Source organism: Sceloporus occidentalis, unplaced genomic scaffold (assembly GCF_023333645.1).
Source record: "Sceloporus occidentalis isolate IW3139 unplaced genomic scaffold, rSceOcc1.0.p SCAF_23, whole genome shotgun sequence".
In the NCBI taxonomy this organism is placed as follows: Eukaryota; Metazoa; Chordata; class Lepidosauria; order Squamata; family Phrynosomatidae; genus Sceloporus; species Sceloporus occidentalis.
This window is the reverse complement of record NW_028317003.1, coordinates 5,954,244-5,969,063: the sequence shown is the minus strand read 5'-3', so window position 1 is coordinate 5,969,063 and position 14,820 is coordinate 5,954,244.

The window sequence follows — 14,820 nt, the reverse complement described above, 5'->3', positions numbered from 1 at the left end:
TGTATGCTTTGTCCTAGGACTGTCAGATGAAGAGCCACAAAATCCGTCAAATTACAAATCAATAAATAGCACACCGGACTTTCTACGCATACAGAGAGGTTTTTATTTTGTTTTTCCTTACATTTGTTCAAAAGGGGGACTTTGTCTTCCTTGAAGGAATTAAAACCTTATCACCGAGCCACACTTTTCCCTAATGCTGGGCATGTGTCTTCTGTACACTGATTAATTAACAGACAAGAAAACACGCGGCAGGGGCTTGTTTGCACATAGGCTTTAATTTTTGCGCTAATATTGCCCCATGGCCCTGTAATGACTGACATTTGCACACCTTCAATTCAACAGCAGCAAACGTGAATTTGATCCATTTTTTTTGTAAATGCTGTAATGAAATATAAAAATACATTGGAGTTTTATATAAAAAGAACATATGACCTGCACTAAGGTCACATTAGGGGAACACTATTATTGTGGAAATAAATATTTTCATGCTTATATGTGCAGTCACTTATTGTAAAATAAGTCAGAATTGATTGTAACTTCATCTAGTCTATGATTTAACTTTAATATTTTTGAGCAGGCATATTTTTTTTTCGTTCTTTCCCTGTACATATAGTTCTGTGAGAAAGTATTTCCCCCTTTCTGGTTTTCTCTATTGCCTATTTGTCATATTTAAATGTTTCATATTTCATAATTTTAATATTAGGCAACAATAACCTAAGTAAACACAAAATGCAGTTTTTAAATGATGATTTTATGTAGAGAAGGGAAAAAAGCTACCCATCTGGCGCTATGTAATCGCCCGCCTTAAACATCAATTAAATAGAACCTGTCTGGCAACATGAAGTAGACTAAAAGGTCTCAAAAAGCATCACATGATGTAGCGATTTAATACAATTCAAGAACAGATGAGAAACAAAGTAATTGACATATATCAGTCGGAAAAGTGTTGCAATGCCATTTCTACAATTGGAGAAAACGTGGAACAGTGGATTGGCCGGCCTACCAAAATTCCTCCAAGAGCGCATTGACCACTTAGCCAGAAGGCCCCAAAAGAACCAAGACTAACATGGAAAGAACTGCAGGCCTCTTGCCTCAGTTAAGGTCAGTGTTTAAGAAAGACTGTGCAAAAATGGCATCCATGGGAGAATTGCATTCAGAAAACCTCTGCTGCCCAAAAAGGAACACAAAGGCTCATCTCACGTTTGCCACAAAAACATCTCGATGACCCCCAAGACTGTTGAAAGAATAATCTGTGGACAGATGTCAAAAGTGGACCTTTTTTGAAGTCGTAGGTCCCGTTACATCTGGCGTTAAGTGAACATAGCGTTCCACAATAGACATCGTGCCAACAGTCAAACTCTTTGGTGGTAGTGTGGGCTCGGGCTATTTTGGTATTTCAGGACCTGGGCTAGTTGCCATAATTGAGCTAACCATGAATTTTGCCATCAGTTTGTTACCTCAAGCTCAACTGAGTTATGCAGCAGGACAATGATCTGAAGCACACAAGTAAGTCAACTTTAGAATGGCTCAAGCGAAACAAAATGAAGGTTCTGGAGTGTCAAAGTCTTGACTTAAATTCAATTGAGATGCTGTGGTTCGACCTTAAAAAGGCGTTCATGCTTCAAAACCCTCTAGTGTGGCTGAACTAAACCAAGAATAGGCCAAAATTCCCACTGCCAGTTATAACAAACATTTGATTGCAGTTGTCGCCAAGGGTGGCACAGCCAGTTATTAGGTTTAGGGGGCAATTCAACTTTTTCACAGGGGTGTGAGATAGGTTTCGATAAACTTTTTACCTTTAGTAAATGAAATGATAAAAAAAAAATGCACTTTGCATTTACTTTAATATTAAAATTAGTTTATCTGGAATATTTAAATGTGACAAATAGGCAACAGAAGAAACCAGGAAAAAACAGATTTGTATATAATAAGGTTCCTACCTTTTGCAGAGCTGTTTCCCTCTCTGAATCCGGGACTATGGGTGTGGGGGTCATGGTTTTATCATGGCTGCTGAAATCTTTGTTTTGGCAAGGAAAGGGAGATGCAAAAAGGAGAGGAGGGGGGGTAAAAAAAAGATAAAAAGGAGTGAATGAAGAGCTAGAGAAAAGAGAGGATGCAGGACAGAAAAGTGAAGAAAATGGAGTGATGTAAGAAAGGAAAAAAGAGCAAAAGGAGAGGTCAGAGAGGGGAAAGCAATTTCACTGGCTGTCTCAGTCACCCTTTTCTTTCAATAGATGACACCATGTTATCTTTGCAGATTTTCAGCCTTCCACACCTCTATACTGTAGCCAAACCTCAGTTTCACTTTTCTCCCCTTCTACCCCTCTCCACATGCATTTCAGGGCCCTGCTGCACATTTTCCCTTGCACATTGCGCAGTAACATGACCACAGGCCTAGAAGTTAAATCCAGGACAGTTTGCAACCCTAATTATATATATATATATATATATATATATAATATATATTTTATTTTTACTGCCACATACTTTCAAACATCAATATGCGGTTAGCTTTACGGTCAAAAGCTGGTTTTCATGGAAGAAAAGGGTCCAGGAGGCCCCGTATCCATGTATTCATCCTGTTTTGGACCTAAATGGTTGTCTTGGAACCTCATTCTATTTGTGTGAAATCAATACCCACTGAAGCAAATAATGGCAAGCTGCCAGTTTTGCACAAATAAGGCAAATGCTTTGAGCATGCCTAATAATGAATTATTACAGAACTGTCATTAGTGCAAACATTGGACTCCCTTTCAGGCACCCACTTTACACCCCTCCTGCTATTACAGCTGCTAAAAGAAAGGTATGGGGTTAGGGAACCACCACTGATGTATCAATTTAAAAGGGCTCTACATTCACTTATCTGGGTCTAGATTGTTGTTGTTTACTTTTCTGTTTGCCTCTGTAGGAACTTTGACAACAACATGGTAAAGAATCAGTTGAAAGAAATTGAATTTTACTATGTAAACCCCCAGAGATAGATACTAATTCATGTAAATTCAGCTTTCATGTAAGTAAGCTGATTTTGTGTTGGTGATGCTCTACAGTAGACTGCACTCTGAAGCCCATTGGGTTTTGGAAAGGAAAGCCTTTGGGGTATTATCCATAGAGAACTATTACAGATATGGAGCTTTGATCTGGAGTGATTGGTTGAATTGCATGGGCTGATGTCAGGTGATACTGAAAAAATTAACTTTTCCTGGAAGACTACAGCTGGGACTACTGACCTTCAGAGAAGTTTTGTGGGGGAAGGGAAATTGTTTCTTTGTCAGCTGGCCTACCTGTTCAGTGTCAACAATCTAGTGTGAGGCAAATGTAGGTGCTGAGCACCTTTTCTCAATACTGGCCTCAATTCCTGTTGAAAAACAACAGCTCTACAAGCGAGTTTCTACAGAGGAGCATGCAGAAAGCTTATATGCCTTTAGTTCCTAAGCATTGTTTTCAATGTAAAAGTAGACTCTAAAGTATAATGCATACAATAAATTTATTACTGATTTTAGAATCCCAAAGTCCAGTTTATAATGGATGATCAGGCAACCATATCAAATAGTTCAATCTTTTATACTGCAAAGCTAGATGCCAAGCATGGGCATCCGGAAGGTGGGGCACTTGCCTCCCCCATGGAAATTCAAAGAGGCTCATGGGAGCAACAGCAGGAGAGAGAGAAACAGTAGGCTAGTTAGAACAGGTTAACTGGAAGCAAAAAAAACCCCGCCTTTTTATTTTATTTAATTCTGCACTTTCCTCTGATATCAGAGTGGTTTAGTCTGCTCTCTCCCTCTAGCTGGTCTTCCCCACTTCACTCTGGAAGCTGCTTCTTCATAGACACAGTTTGCATGTTGCAGACACAAGGTAGTTTTATTTCAAAGCTTCATATGCTACGGTCAACTACAGGAAGTTCGAGTTCTTTGGGAATTGGGACTTGTCTTCTGACCTGGCATCTCTCACTGCTGCTACAGACTTCATCAAGATCCTTGGAATCTGGGAGAGATGGTGCAGCCCTGAAAATCTAGGAAGACAAAACAAAATCACACATAAGATTTGCTTATGAAACCTTACCATCTGATCCTGTGAAACATTTTTTTCCCATGCTGCAGTATATGGCCCCCGTTGGCTACAGTCAATCGGGCCATTATCAGGATAGTCTTCTAACCAAATGGACAGAGTAAAGCACACTGTCAAGCAAAAGGACCTTTCTAAAGGTGTGACTTGTTTTACTTGCTTTTCCTCTAAAGGGTTATTTTGACAGTTCCATCCATTTACAACTTGAGCACAACCTGGTTTTGCTTGGATGTTTGTGAGGGAACACAAGTGCAGAAAGCAGATTCTAGGCCCCCTGATGCTACAGCAGAGCCTGTGAAAAGAACAGGTTGCTGACCTTCAGCTTGTTTACAGACTGTTTAATTGACAAACTTAAAGAGTAGGATTAATCCACAGTTCCCCTCTACTACCACCTCGGTCATTGAACTTTTGTAGTAATTATTTTTCTTACCCCACTTTTCACCTAACCCCATCCTCTAGTTTAAGATCAAATGTGGTATCTGAGGGAGCATTTTGTTCTTAATGCTGTGGATGCAAGATTACCCTAGCCGCCTTCAGTGCCCTCAGAGAAGGTCCAATCTGGATCTGCATCACAAGCTTTCTTCTGGGGGGTTCACTGGTTCTCTAGTGCTGGAGATTAGTTGCAACTATATCCTCTTCTCAAATGGGACAAGTGGAACAGCTCCATCCCTGACAACTACAATACACCCTGTTTTTTTCTGGAGGGTTTTATGCTGGACCTGTGGTCCCCTAGGATAATCCAAAACTCATTGGAAGCAAGGCCATGATGGAACAACAGAGACTGTTTTGAGTAATATGATATCAGTCATGCTGGCCAATAGGCACAAGGTATGGATAGCCATTAAGGGAAGACTTCCTCTAAGGAAGCTTATGCATGCATCTTTTATTTATATACCGCCAACAATATATGCAGCGTTTGGGGTAGGGAAACTATCACTACATTTGTTCTGGCAGTGTCGTTTTGCACAGGCTTCCTTTAGATTCCTAAAAATTATGCAATGAGTTCCTTCAAGTCAACAGCATCCTATTGCAGCAGCAGACCTGGAGATGCAGTGTGTAGCTGTGGTGTGGATATGCCTAGCCACATGCTACACGTGCATAAAAATGTAATGTGTGGCCTGTCATACCCAGCTGTCAACCACACTTATGTCATTGGGCGGCTACCAGCCTTAACCCCTTAATGACAGCCCGTATATGTACAGGCTCAAAATGCATTGTTTTCAATGGGTTTATGGACTGCCCATTGTCCTTAAGGGGTTAAAGGTCCAGGGCTTCCTCTTTATCCCCATTCTCTTAGTCTGGCCCTGCTTCAAGATGTACCTGTCTTCTCTCCCATTTGGGGTTCTAAAAGTAATAGTAATGTATCCAGGTAAATCTGTACATGTTTAGTATCTGTAAATATTCAGTATAAATAAGTTATTTTATATGGTAACATTTCCTCCATTCTCACGCTACGTAAATGTATCTCAGGCATCCTTAAATGGCAACCTTAATCTTCTTAATTACCGTATTGGCTCGGATATAGGCCGCCCCCGTATATAGGCCGCACCCTAAAAGTTTGGTGCTTTTTTTAAAAAAAAGTTTTTTTCTTTAAAAAAGCACCACTGTCCTCCCCCCCCCGAGATATGCTGCCACTGTCCTCCCCCCCCCGAGATATGCTGCCACTGCCCCCCGAGATATGCTGCCACTGCCCCCCCCCCAAGATATGCTAACACTCTGCCCCCCCCCCCCCCCCGACTTACCAGAGCAGACTCCCGGGTGTCTTGCGGTGCCGGCGGGGAACATCTACGCAATAGATGTATACAACTGCCGTTGCCAGCACTCAGCTGATGTGCCGGCAACGGAAGTTGTATACGCGTATTGCGTAGATGTCCCCCGCCGGCCCCACAAGACACCCGGGAGTCTGCTCTGGTAAGTTTTGGGGGCAGAGGTAAAACGCATCGTGCGGACGGTCACCGGCACCCCCCCCATATTCGAGCCAATACGGTAATTAACACAATGAATGTTAATATGAGGCTACCTGCTTTGCACAGCATTCCTGTTTTTAGGCAAATATCCTCTTTAATAGATTTTATGTGAGGATATTGCATTATCTCTGAATAAAAACAAATATGTAGTATAGGAAAATTTAGAATATAAATAATAGCCTTATTTATAGATACTTTATATGTACATGTGAGCGGTAAAGCAGAGGAGAGCTGCGCCTTCTCGCCCATGCATTATATATCATACTAATGAGCTTGGTATATATGTGCGCTATTCATTCCAGAGCGCCATCTCTACAGGGACACTAACTAAAATAATATGTAGAACACACATTCTTGTTCTGGGCTGTCAAAGAAAAATGTTTTTGTCTGTTTCATGCAGCGAGATCCATCTTTAACTCGATCAGTGCCTAAGTTGCACATGACACTATAGTCTAACCTATGACACGCACAACGGGCACTCGGCCAGGTTTCCGAGTGACCAGCTTATTTTTTAAGTTCTCCCAAAATAAAAAAGAGAGTGCGAGGTTTGTTCGTACAAATGCCGTTTCACTGCTTCCTTGTGAAATGTCCCAGCCATTAATGTCGAGTGCCTGGATATTATGTCACTCGCACAACCTCACATATGTGAGTGTGAGTATATGCTCATGCGCATGTATGCTTTTTTTCTGCACTAGGCTCTCGGGCCCAAAAATATCTAGCTCTGCTATAGTGAAAAAACCACAGGTTTTCATTTTTCTTTAATTTTTTTTTTTTTTTTTACAGAAGTATTTTAATCACATTGCATACCGATCTGGTACAGGAAGGGTTAAACAGAGGCAAGTGCACTATTGGTTTGTGTAGTCTGGACTCTGAAGAGCTGAATGGTTATGTTCCCCGCCTCTCGCCATCCTCTCCTAGGAACGCAGAGTATTCACATGCAAACATGTTAATTGTTCCTCCATTTCCCACCTCCTAGAGGCAAAGCTTTGTGAGGCTGTACAGAACAAAAACTACTCCGGGGCTTTACTCGTTTCCAAGAAAGGCAGAGGCCCACCAAAAAAAAAAAAAAAGAGTCCTCAAGGCGAAAAAAGATGCCTGCTTCAGGAACATAATGTACTGCTGGAAACAAACACTTTCATCTGCCTTAGCTATGGTTTATCGCCTGTATAAAGGTGTTTAGTATTAAAATGCATATAGGGAATTTTTTTTTTTATTATTTTTTTTAAATTCAACTCTAGTAATGAAGGGAAGGTATATACAGTTTGAAAGAGAAAAAGGGTCCTGGTTTATTAAAAAAAAATAAAAAAAAATCACCTAAAGACACGTGATATTATCACTGGGGGTCATGGGAAATTAAGGACAATTTAAATAATTTAATTTGCCTTTGATGGGTGTTTGAACTGAAAATTTAGATGTGAGTAACAAAAACTGAACATTATCACTCGTGATATTGCCTTAATTTAGATTCCAACCCTCATGTATTTTATCAGAAGTGGCAGAGCTGGGCAGCCACTTAATCATACCCAAAGCGTGGCAGCTAGCAGGATAACACTGCTGCAGTGGTCAGTACCTATCAAAGGTGGTCCAAGGAAGGAAACGTGGCAAACCAGTGGCAGGGTTATGGGGGCCAAGGCTGGCCTGTGTGGTCAAATCTGATGGAACAAACATGCCATCCCAGTTTGTTGCGTATGGGGCGGCGTAGCCAAAGACCAGTCCGGGTGCCCATGCTGACCCCTGTCCACTGCTGAAATCACCTACAATGGACAGGTGAGCATAAGAACTGGACCACGGAGCAATGGAAGAAGGTGGTCTGGTCTGACCGTGTGGGTCGCTTACCTGGAGAACACATGGCACCACAATGAATCCGTGGCGACCCCACCTCACAACTTACAGGACTTAAAGGATATGCTCCCAACATTTTGGTGCTGGATACCAACGCACATCCTCAGGATCCATGCTTCGATGGGTCAGGGCTGTTTTGGTGGCAAAAGGGGGCCTGCAAAATATTAGGCAGGTGGTCATAATGTTATGGCTGATCGGTGTATGTGTAATGTGACGAGGGCTGGATTTCCCACTGGGTACTCAAAATGGGGAGGGGCTCGATAATAGCCATGTTAGTGTTTCTATTACACTTCACCTATTTTCCCTTCATTTCCCTATCAAGTCCCACACAATTTATGTTTTCTCCCTACTTTCAAAGCATTTCTATATTTATTTCTTTTCATGTTAATGCCTTGTGTGCTGGGACACTAGTAGTGTAAACCTGACCCCGATTGTGCTTGTGAAATTGCATGCAGATTTATATAGAACACAGTCACCTTTGACAGGGCAAAAGAAAAGGGGCAGCTGCCCATCCATAGCTGGTTCTCCCACCTCTGTATGCCTTGACACGCACACACTATATGACCAAAATATATGAATAGCCCTCCTAATTATTGAGTTCAGGTGTATAAAATCAAGCACATTGGGAAACCATCTCACTAGACAAACATTGGCAGTAGAATGGATTGTACTGAAGGGCTCAGGGACTTTAAACATAATGCAGTCATAGGAAGCCACCTTTGCCACTAATTTCTGCCCTGCTACATCTGCCACGGTTCATTGTGATTATTAAGTGGAAGCACCTAGGAGTAACAGCGGCTACCCACACTCACAGAGCGGGGCTGTCTAGTGCTGAAGTGCCTAGCATGTAACTAATTGCCTGTCACCTGTTGCATGACTTAAAGGAGTTCCAAACTGCCTCTGGAAGCAAGATCCGTGCAACCACTGTGCATCAGGAACTTCATGAAAAGGCTTTCCATGGGCAAGCAGCTCCACAAAACCCAGAAAGCACAATGAGCAATGTCAGGCAGTGGCTGGAGTGGTATAAAGCACACCCTCACTGGACTCTGGAGCAGTGGAAACCTGTGAAGAATCACACTTCATTATCTGGAAATCTGAGGTACAAACCTGGGTTGGCGGATGCCAGTAGTACGCTACTTAAAAGAATGCATAGCACCCAACATGACGTTTAATAAAGAAGGGATATTGGTCTGGGGTTGTTTTTCAGGGTTTCGGCTAGGCCCCTTAGTTCCAGTGAAGGGTAATGTTAATGCTACAGCATACAAAGACATTTTAGACAATTGTTTGCTTCCAGCTTCATAGCAAGGGAAGGTCCTTTCCTGCTCCAGCATGACTGCGCACAAAGAAAGGTCCATAAAGACATCATAGTTTGACGAGGTTGGTGTGGAGGGACTCAAGAGGCCTGCAAAAAGAGCCCTTGCCTTAACTCCATTGAACCATTTTGGGATGAATTGGAACACCAAATACTGTTTTCGCTAAATGGGTGCAAATTCCCACAGACCCCCTCTAAAATCTTGTGGAAAGCAATCCAAGATGAGTAGATACTGTTACCGGTGCAAAGGAGGAGCCGACGCAATATTAATGCACATTGTTTTGGAATGGTATGTCCAATAAGCTCATTTAGGTGTGTTGATCAGGTGTCCACATACTTTTGGTCATATAGTGTGGGAATACAAGGCTCACTTGAGATATTTTTGTACTTAAAAATCTGACAAACGCTTCAATGTGATGAGTAACTAGAAGTGGTAAAACCAGACTTGTAACATAAGGGAAGTTCAAAGTCTTAAATAAAGGGGATAGTATAAGGCAGCGCCATCTGTCCAAGCTAGGCAGTGATTCAACTGTGTATTTATTAAATTGATTAGTGTTCCAAAAAAACAAAGATCAACTACATCTCGTTGGATCTCTCTAGACCTTTGACTCTATATATAAATATTCACTATATTTGGTTATATATGTTTCAACAGTGTTATATAGATTTGGTAATATATGATGTTCCTGTGACCAGTTTACCTTGGAAAAGGTCAGAATTTGTGTTGCAAATACTTCATAATTCAATGAGATGTTAATAACCAATTTTTAGCTTTATAAAAAAATAGGACACCACACAAGACTAGTTGAACACGAAACATTTATTTGAGCCAACAAAAAATAAAACTGCATAGGAACATTTTAAGGTCCACAGGAACAATGACTATTTTAAGGCTGCCAGTAGCCGATATGACATCCCCTTGCTACAATGAACAGCCTTCTCTATGGACCATGAAAAACAGTACATTCAGAAACTTCTATCAAAACATAGAACAAAAGCATGTCTTCAGACATGGTCCTCCTACATACAGTGTGAGAGCTCTGTGCAAACACCATGATTGCTATTCAGCCACTCTAACCCTTGTGACACCAGGAGATCTGGAGTGCATTGCTTTGCAATATGCAGTTAGCTCCCGCAGACATCACAAGAATATTACCACTCAGTGGCAGGTCCTACATCACTGAAGAGATTAAAACAAATAACACAAATACAAATGGGTTGAGTGTACAACATGTAGATTTTCTTTGATGATTTGATACTGGTTAGAAAGTAGTTTAAATAACTCTATATTGGTCTATGATATTTCTGTTTTCCTTAACAATTCAAGCAAGACATGGGGCCAAAAGTAGACAATTGGTTCTAGTTGGGACAAGCCTGTTCTTGTTACAAGCAAAGTGTGAAATCAGGTATTGTGTATACAGCTGTTGTGAGCTAGGACTCCCCAAGAGTCAGAGGCTGCCTAGGCATCATGGTAAATGTAGTCCACAGCAGCTGGAAAACCAGATGTCTATCCCTGGATGGGGAGCCAGTTTTTGGCCACACTTGCTAAACACAAAAACAATTCAATGAGAAGGCAGCTGGTGATATTGACTAACTAAAAGCGCTTTCATCAAGAGACGCTGCCTTGTGACACTTCAGCTTAATTGGATGCAAGAAGAACAATCCAGGTACAAAACATATCGGCAACGGTTAATCAATGCGACCCCACTTTTTTTGGAGAGATATAAGCTGGTGGGGGGGACTCATTTACATGTAAATGAGCAATGCTGTTTTATAGAACTTCAATTCCAGCTGTGAATAAGGCCTAATGTGAAGAAAAATAGTATGTATCTAGATCGAGCATGACAGATCCAAATGTTAACCCAAAGAGAATTTGGTTTCATGATCCAAGAGTTACTACATATGAAATAAACTGGTCGTAGACCTTGTGACCGTATTTTGTGAGACACTAAAAATCCAATTTTTTTTATCATTAAATAAAACCTGAATCAAATAATTGAAAAGCATTAAACATTTCTGAGTTTAGTAAACGTTTCCAACAGAGATTTCCAGCAATTTGATTTAGCATTTATTATATGAATGCAATCGGGGCCGGCCCGACAATGGAGCCGAGTGGGGCAACTGCTCCAGGCGGCACTTTTGAAGGGGCGGCACTTTGCCGCCCCAAGACCTTTTTTTATTTTTAAAGCGGAAGAGAGAGGGGCGCAGAGTGGTTTTCGCTTACCAAGTTGTCAGTACCCGCTTGGCGCCCCTCTCTCTCCTCTGCGGCAAGTCCCCCAGTTCGGTCTCGGTGCCAGCTTGTAATGCTGAGCGCTGGAAGATGACGTCATTTCCGGCGCTCAGCATTACAAGCCGGCAGGACTGCTGAAAGGTAAGTACAAGGTGGGTAGATAATGGGGGGGCGGCAGGGACGGAGGGAGAGGAAGGGTAGATAATGGGGGGGGGCATTTTAAACTCCGCCCCAGGCGGCATTTTGTCTTGGGCCGGCCCTGAATGCAATGGGAAACTATGAAAGAATGTTTCAATCTGAGACGAGGCATGGTAACCAAGGCCTGATCGTCACACTCTGCCTGTAACAACATAGGCACATAAAGACAAATTATCCATGTGCCCTATTTTTAGGGGTTACAAATAAATTACCAAGGAACAATGAAATATAATTTTAGTACTTTGTAAAGATTAAATGTGCTAGTAATCTAGTACAGAAATACATATATATATTAAAAAGAACAAACTGTCAATTTTCTTGGCTTGTCCTTATTAGGTTTTCATCCAATATCACCAAACAAAGAAATGGTTTAAAAAAAAAAGTAACATTTTATACCCCAAAAACCACAAGAATTCTGACAATTACATGTTAACTCATAACAAACACATTTTAGGGAAATGATCCACACCAAACAAGACAAGAAAGATATATTTTACATTCATTATCCCCTCCACCCGTTGCCCACTACTATCACAGGATTCATAGCTGCGAGGATAAGAGGAAGGCTGCAAGGGAAGAGCAGACATAATAAAGATTTCTACCTGAGTTTGCAGCAAGGTAAGTACAATCATTATGGAGGTCTAAGACCACGCAGACACAAGACCCCCACCCACCCCCCAGTTTTAGAACCATTAGCGGTTAACCCCTTCAGCCTTAGAGTGACCGCACTACAGGCTACAGAAACTTCAGTACTGATTGATACAAACATGAATAGGATTTATCAATCAGCAAATTTAACCCGTAATTTCAACATTATCCCCCTTTTAACCCCCCCCAGAGATGTGCATCTCATGGGTTTTTTTGGGGGGTTTTTTTACCATGACTTGCACAGAATTCTATTGTTGTTCTGTTGCTCCATAATATTATTATTAGTATCCAGATTTATAACATTTACTTGGAAAATGCAGATGTAGCCAATTCGTGTTGAACTGTGGATTACATAATGGGCAATTTATTTTGTCATGGCAAAAAAAAAAATTACACAAATATAAAAAAAAGTACAATCACAATGTCATATATTCCCATTGATCCCTTCACACATGGCATTGCCCTGTGGTTCTTTGACGAAATTATATTACTCCTAATTTTAGTTCTTAATAGGTCGTTCATAATGCATGCATGCAAAAAAAAAATCAAAAAAAAAAAATCTCTTCCAGAGACAAAGACCTAAAGGCCTGCAGTGGATATAATAATTAATAACCACCAAGTGAGAAATGACCCCAGCAGTAAAAAAACATATAATACTGAAAAACCCTTAAAGTCAATATATTTATATATATCTAGTGGACACTATGAACTCTACCAATTTCACCAATTTTCCTGAGTACCTATGGGACAGAGAGGGTTATTTACACAAAACTAAAAAACGGTCTATTTTCATAAAGTCTCTCTGCCAATAAAGAATCTGCACTCTACCATAAAATTACGTAAATGTTAGTTTAAAAGGAAATAATAAAATATGTCATATTTTTAAGTTTGATCTTCCTCTACCATTATGAATTTGGTACTGTGCTTTGGAGAAGGTTAAAAATGTCAACGTTCTTCCAGGCTTGCGATGTAGGCAAAGTATCATTCATGCTCCAACACTAAGGGTGCCAAAGAGCAGAGGTAGGTAGGTTATTTAACCCTTTTTCAGTTGCTCTGACACTCGAAAATGTAAAGGTGGAATTTCTGAGGTAGACATACAGGTCCCTGTTTTACCGTGTTTAACCAGAGAGACTCCTTACTGCCCTTTCCATTGAACAGCAGTACTCGGAATCTCTTAAAAATGGGCTCTTTGGTAATAATTCTATCGTTGACTTAAATTACATTTTAACATGTGATAACACAACTGCTAGCATTTTAAAAAAAGGATCCAAAAATTCCCTTTTTAATATTTCATATACTTTTAACCCAGATTGAAAGAGATGTGGAAGTCGATTCTTTGCCAACGCTACCCTACTTTCTGACAGAAACACATTTTTGGCACCAGTTAGGATGCCTTTAAACTTTGGCACCATAGAGGTAAAGCTGAACAAAAAAGATCCAAGCATTAATATGTACGTGTGATCTTTAAAAGAAGCACACTGATGGAATTAATTTATTTGAAATAAAAGTTGATTTTGATCAATTGTACTGGGTGGCAGACAGATATAGTCCTCCTTAAATACACATCAGAAGCAAAGCTTTTAAAATATAAAGGAGAATGGAACCATCGTGTACGATGTTCTAGACTCTACAGCCAAGGGCAGCCAAGAGGCTTCATTTCTAAGAACAATTAATTTATGAAAGCACAATTCTTCATTAAAAAAGTATACATTCAGCATTTTTCTAGACTATATTGATAGAGCAGAAATAGCAAGTAGCACATTCTAAACCTTTGAGAAATTATTCAACTGCTTCTAACATATGTCTCTGCTTATACAATAAATACTATATTTTCTATAAAATCCAAACCCATTTTAGTATTTTTACTGTATTATAAAAGATCATGCATAATAATAATTAATTAGCTATGGAAGCCTGCAAAATGTAGCAAAAACACACTACTGGAGAATATCTTAACCATAAACGAGTAGAAGGATCAGAAAGTCCATAACCCAGGGGTCATTACACCAGCATCCAATAGGCAAGACCAAGGATTCCTTCCACACTTAAAAACAGTATCTTAACACAAAGAAGGAAAGATGTGTATCATCTCCCAGACATTATTATTAGATAGGCCGGCATGTCATTTTAGCTGTATGTATATTGTCTTTACAAGAAAATTCTCAGCATTCTGCGTTAATGTAGACGCTGCCACCAGGGGTATGGCCACATCATAACATCTCCTGAGCTGAAATGAATGCAGCTAGCGACTGTCTATGTTGCCTTCTAACCTGTCAGCTGTTTATTTTCTTAGCTAGTAAATACCATCACATATGTAGGAGGTTGGCTGGGCCAACTGGGTCAATGTCTTATAACCAATCTATATGGGATTTATCAATAAGTGCACACATTAATTGGAGAGCAAATCACATTCCACTTCACCGTTGTCTAGCCAGTGCAGTAAGGAGTCGACAGCGACAGTCTTAATAATATTTCTCCTAGGCAGCACAGAAAACCACCAATTTCCGACAAAAATAGAGAAGCAAAATTCTGGCCCTGCACCCAAAAGCTTTTTAGTAAAT